At 34.9% G+C, this 6,000-nt stretch overlaps 1 protein-coding gene across 1 annotated transcript in view; it reads left to right on the top strand.

Annotated features, from left to right (window-relative positions):
• Positions 1–1,778: 1,778 nt before the first annotated feature.
• SLC39A12 (solute carrier family 39 member 12) overlaps positions 1,779–6,000 on the top strand; it is a 45,106-nt gene continuing 40,884 nt past the window's right edge. The window contains exon 1 of the mRNA XM_061351987.1: positions 1,779–2,023. The gene's annotated coding sequence lies outside the window, so the exon portion shown is untranslated. The remainder of the gene's footprint in view (positions 2,024–6,000) is intronic.

Below are 6,000 nucleotides of genomic sequence, written 5' to 3'. Positions count from 1 at the left end.
TGAAAACTGATTGTGCCCAATCGTTTTGCATCTTTTTCTGGATTCTTCATTTTGAGTAAGATGGTTTATGGCATTTGTAAAGTTTATCTTAGATTCTTTCATGTATATAGCTGAGGTCTATGTCTACAGCTTTCCTGTGTGTACATACTAGTACAATGCTTCTTCTAGCCCTTGTTTTACAGGAATTAAATACTTTTGAGACTTTTGCTCCTCTGTCAGATATATTTGAAAGTGGCAAAATTGTTAAAGATCTGGGAGGAAGAAGTGGGAGACTTTATACAGAAACAGGGAGGAACTTAATTGGAAAAATGCAGTTGATTGATAGTACGGATATCAACAACATGAAAGTCTCTCCAGGTTCTCTTCACTGTGAGGGAAGTCATTGTAATCACAGAGGCTAGACCACAATTCCTGTCATTCAAAATTTTATTCTAGAATAGGCCAGACAAGCAGCCTCTTCACGTGCTTTTCAAGCTTCACAAGCATAGGGTGACTTGCACAGATATAGGAATTAGTGGGCTTCATGTAGATGTTAACAATCTTCTGTTTATTTGCTCTTATGGAAAACATTCAGTTCAAAACCAAATAGTTGTTGGCAGGTTAAGGGTGTCAGCTTTACTGTAAAGTTTGTAATTTTAAAAATAATTGATTTATAATCAACATACAGCTGCATTCTGATTCAATCCCACTTTGTAGATGTGTTAAAGACGAGATAATACAAAGCAACATGTCAAAGAGAGCAGGGTGTATTTTTCCCTCTCTTACTTGCATATACTTCCCTCTTTCAAGTTGACAGTAAAGACAGTCTTGGAAGGTGTATCTGAGATATTTTTTCTGCAATAAGATAGCAAACAAGAATTAACACATACACAGCACAGTACAATCAATATGCCGGTGTCATTTATTGCCTTTAGTTAGCAAGATCTGCTTGCAGAATTTCCATGTCGCTCAAAAGGAGGCATGGAAACAATGCAGTGAGAGTCATCACTCAGAGGTGGGGAGGAAATCTGGTATGCTGGGTGTATCCATTCTCCAGACTTCCATCTGAAGGTACATACACACTCACTTTGCCACTGGTTCATGAAGAATCTTAGTTTTCTTCCTATTATATAAAATTGCCTCAGCTTCTGCTTTAGTTCTTTTCAAGACTTCTTTTTGGGGGTGGGGGGGGAGGAAACCAGCATTTTTTAAATGAAATTCTGATTAAACCCCCACAAACCTCCTTGCAGAGAGTTAATTTTTAGAAGTACCCAGTGAACTAATGCTCTGCATACTAATCCACTTAGGCTTTCTTTTTCCAGCTTATGAGTGCCAGCCATTGACTTGTTTTACTTGGCTATTTTGGACCTTACACTGGGCTGCAGATTGTATGTTAAGTGTAAGCAAGTTTATCTAATTGATAATAAATACTTCAGGTTCATCTAAGTAACTTGTGAAAGCTAAGATTACACTTTACATTTCTGATTTTTCAAATTTGTCTGTGTGTTTATGTTTAAAAAGGGCAGTGGGGAAAAGGGAAGTTAGGTTAAATGTTGTTCTTGCATATTTCAGAATCTATTTCCAAGTGTGTAGAAGGGAGCAAGGAAACAAGAGCAGAACTCCAGTAAGCTTGGTTAGTATCATACTAAGCAGACAATTTGCTTTTAGCAGACCTCAGTTCCAGGAAGGTTTCTGCCTCTCGTGTTTCCAAGCTACTCACATTGAGCACTTCAGTATAAATTCCCACCTGCGAAATCAAAGTACAACACTTGCTCAGCAGAGAGTTAGCATGGACTGCAATTCAAGACTGCCTAAATAGTTTACTGGTATGGGACCTAATAAGAATTTGCCTTATAAATATAATTGGAATATTTAAATTTTTTAATCTTTAAGATGAACATATTATCCTTAGCACAGTGCTTTGAAATTAGCATTTCAGAACTTTCTAAAATTACAGTTAGCACACTTGCCAAAATCTGTGTAGCCTAGCTCTAAATTAAAGGCCACTGTCACTGATAGAGAAGGACTGACCACTGAAGTAAAAGTAAATATATTAGTATGCTAGCTTTGGAAAGAAATAGTTTGTGTAGTGCCTTACTTTGATATAAATATACTTTCTACTCTGTCATAACCAAATAATTATTTCAGTTAATTTTTTTTACATATGCCAGACAAGATAGCATATACTTGGCCAGCTGCACTGGTTATAGGGCATTCTAGCCCATTGTTGTTTGGTTTTTTTAAAAGAACATGCCTTGGAGCATGATGAAGTTTCGCAGAATGGAAGAAAAGCTTAAGTTGTTTCAATATTTCAGTAAGAGTAAACAGGGTGACTGGGTGTCTATAAGACCATTTCACCAGACATCAAGCAGAGAAAAGCACTGTAGAATGCAGTTAGTGAAGAGTTAGAGTAACATAGTTAATACTAATCAATATGATTATATGGGAAATGGATAAGGACAAACCAACTGTGATAGGTATTTCATAAGATAATAATCTTCTCTGACAGAGGTAACAGTGCAGAAGCCTAGCCTTCTGTGAAGCTTTCACCTGATTCCTGAATGGCCGCAGTTTAAAAAAAATTATTTTGTGGGGTGCCATAAAGCAATATTAATTCCATTAAATGAATTGTGAATGGCAAGTTGTTAAATATCAGAATAGGCTTTCAGGAGGGTGGTTTTGATCCAACGCTATCTAACATTTCTCTCAATATTAAAAAAAAAAAGAAAAGATGACACATAATGATAACGGACAGCATCTGTCTATGTTTGTAACAGTTTTTCCACTGTATTGAATGTTTAATTGTGCTGAAGTTTAGGTGAAGTACCTGAAGCTAAACAAATCCACACTGGAAGTGGATGATGCATACATTTTAAACGTGGGAGTAATAGAGCCCTGAAATAACTTCCCTGTTGATGGTTTAGATCATCAAACGAATATTTTGATAAGTGCTGAATTTTGTACATAAATATGTCTTAGAATGCAAACCCACAATGGGTTTATTTCAGAAATTCCTGGGTACAGTTTTTTTGTCCGGCTTTAATGCCAGACTGTATAATGATCCTAAATGATCTCCTCTGTCCTTAAAAGAGTGAATTGACAGACATAGGTTGAAATCCTTCCACATAATTGAATAGAAATTATATATGCAAAACTAAGAAGAAAGTAATTTCTTATTGGTACTATAATTTCTTATAAGAAATTTCTAGCTTATCTTGAATTTTCTAAAAGGCATAGTTTCAGTAAAACATGTTTTCAGTGAGTGGACAGTGGAATTTATACAGTATGGAGCATCTTTGAGGTAAGCAAGTGGTTTGTAGGCACAAACATTCAAAATTAGAGTTATTTACTTTAAATCTTTAATTATTGTCTTGATGAAAAGACAACTGTAATACAGGCTGTTCATGTTTCCTGTACAGGACATTATAATTAGAACTAAATAGAAAATGCAGGCAAGCAGTTCTTGGAACAGTGTGTGGGAGATTACAGGTACTGATTAGTCCCAGATTGTCTGGGTGGTAACAGTTCAAAATCAGTAATTAAGGCTTAAAATACCAACCAACATCACAATGAGTGATGTTGTTACAAAGACTTCTGCGTGAACATTTGCAGCTGAGTATTACAAGGCTTTCTATGCTTGATGAAATTTAGGTCCCACTGGTGTGATACATACACTACTACCAGCTACTTTAGAGTAAGTTCTCTTCTGGTACTTGACACAGAGGGGCTTCAGCCCTGAAATCAAGTATCCTGTATTAGTTCTGAAATGTATCTGCATTACCACTATTTATTTTTTTTACTCCTGCTCACTGTCATCATGGCTAGGATCCTTACATGTGTCTTCATTAGTAAGTGAAGTGAGCTCCCCATTGTTTGTGATATGAGAATAGCCTTATTGCAAAAGAAAAAGTGCACTGTAGCTTCATTCACTTTCTGAAGATGGTGAAATGTGTTTAGGCAATGAGCTGATGTTATTGATATGATTAACAAAGGAGGAGTCGAAGGTCCATGCTTGAAATCTGCTTTCCAAATCACAGGCCTCCATGTGTTTGCATTGATATTAACTGGTACCATCTATATAATTTGTAAGTATGGTCAATAAGCATTGTATATAACATAGATAAAACAAGTAGAAACCAGAAAAGCAATTTGAGAACAGGATGGAGCCCTGGTTATGCCAGTGCTACTACCTTCAAAAGTTGAGCAACATTTCATTAACTGGTTTTTAGCTCTTCAGAAACAGCAGTCTAGTGGGAATAGAGTCACTGTCTTTAGAGTTAGCATACTACCCTGTTCGTTTGGTTTGGATTGGAGCAAACTTGCATTTCAGCTTGGCTGTTTATGTATATATATTTTTAGTAACTTCAAGAAAAAACACAAATATTTACTTACCTACAAACAGTCTGAGTACAATAAAAAGGATTTAAAAAGCATTTCTACTGCCAACCATTTTGATGCAGTATAATTGCATGTTATGTTAAAGCACTTTTTTGTAATCTACATCTACATTGATTTTATTTTCAATATGTTCAACATTTTTAATATTGAGTATTTTATATTTTCAATATTTTAATGTATTCAATACATCTATACAACTAGAAAGATCTAATTCTGTATTTTGTGACTTTCTACTTTTATGGAAAAGGAATGGTTATTGCTAAAAATAAGCCATTGCTTCTATTCAGAAGCTGGTAAAGAGGAATGAATTAATAAACTACTAGGAATGTCAACTTTCTTGTTTGTTTTTAAATTGCTGTTTTTTATCCAGGATAATGCAGGTGCAGTTGATCTACAGAATGTCACTATAACAATTATGTATAACTATGTGGTGTGGTACCAACTAGGAAATTACTTATTAAACTGAAGGACATGGAAAAATTGAGTTTGGGTAAAAATATAAAAGGTTATAGGTTACTTTGGAAAAGGGATTGATTGACCTGGCATTAGGTTGCTAGAGAGATTTTCCAAGATTCAAGTCTTTAGACTTTTCTTATACTTTCTGAAATTTTTTTTTTGGCATAAAGTTTGCTGATGACATTGGCTACAGAGGATACTCGTTTTCATGCAGAAAGAATTAGTTGCATGGAGTTTTAGGCGTGATGTGAAAAATAACACTACATAATAAGCATTTTTTACAGGGTTATAACAAGAATTACTAGGATGGGAAATAATGGAGTATTAAGATCCGCATTTATCACTCATCCACAGGAGTTACAAGGTATGTAGACTGTCTAATCATAAAAGAGACAAATGTAATCTTTACATGCACATAACCAAAGGAAAGATGGAAAATATCTAATATTATTGTAAAGATACTTCATTGGGAATAATTATGGTTATTATTCCATTTACTTATCAGGTGAATTCAGTAAGTGGAGAGAAAACCTTGTTGTGTTTATATAAGAAACAGAATAATCATATTGAATCAGATATAGGGATTTTTATTGTTCTTTTATATTACTTTGATTTCTGTTATACTGCTTGTATATACATTTGTGCACAGAGAATATGCAGGTATAATAAAATACTTATATAGATGAGCATTCATGTTGCCTGTCATGAAATATTTCTATACATTTCATAAGCTGCTTTGAATATTCATTTACAGGACAGGAAAAGAATAAGGATACTAATATCTCACCCCAGTATGATGAGTTATTCTGGTACTTCTTAGTATAATAAACACTGAACCCACAGTGGTTTTCTTCTACAACTAAGGAAACAACCAATGGCAAAGAGATGCTAAATTCACTGAAGAATTATTAAAATATAACTATTCTGTTCCAGGAACTAGCGGTAATAATGCTAGCCTTATGAAGACAGGCTGAGAAAGTTGGGGCTGTTCAGCCTGGAGAAGAGAGGGCTGCATGGAAACCTCATAGCAGCCTTCCAGTATCTGAAGAGGGTGTATAAGGATGCTGAGGTGGGACTTATCATTAGGAAAAGTAGTGATAGGACAAAGGGTAATGGGTTCAAACTTAAACAGGGGAAGTTTAGATTGAATTTAAGGAAGAAGTTCTT

The sequence above is a fragment of the Neopsephotus bourkii genome, unplaced genomic scaffold, assembly GCF_033783945.1.
Source record: "Neopsephotus bourkii isolate Nb327-2 ecotype Australia unplaced genomic scaffold, CSIRO-AGI_Nbou_v1 NB_53, whole genome shotgun sequence".
Taxonomy (NCBI): domain Eukaryota; kingdom Metazoa; phylum Chordata; class Aves; order Psittaciformes; family Psittacidae; genus Neopsephotus; species Neopsephotus bourkii.
This window is presented reverse-complemented; position numbering and strand designations above follow the sequence as displayed.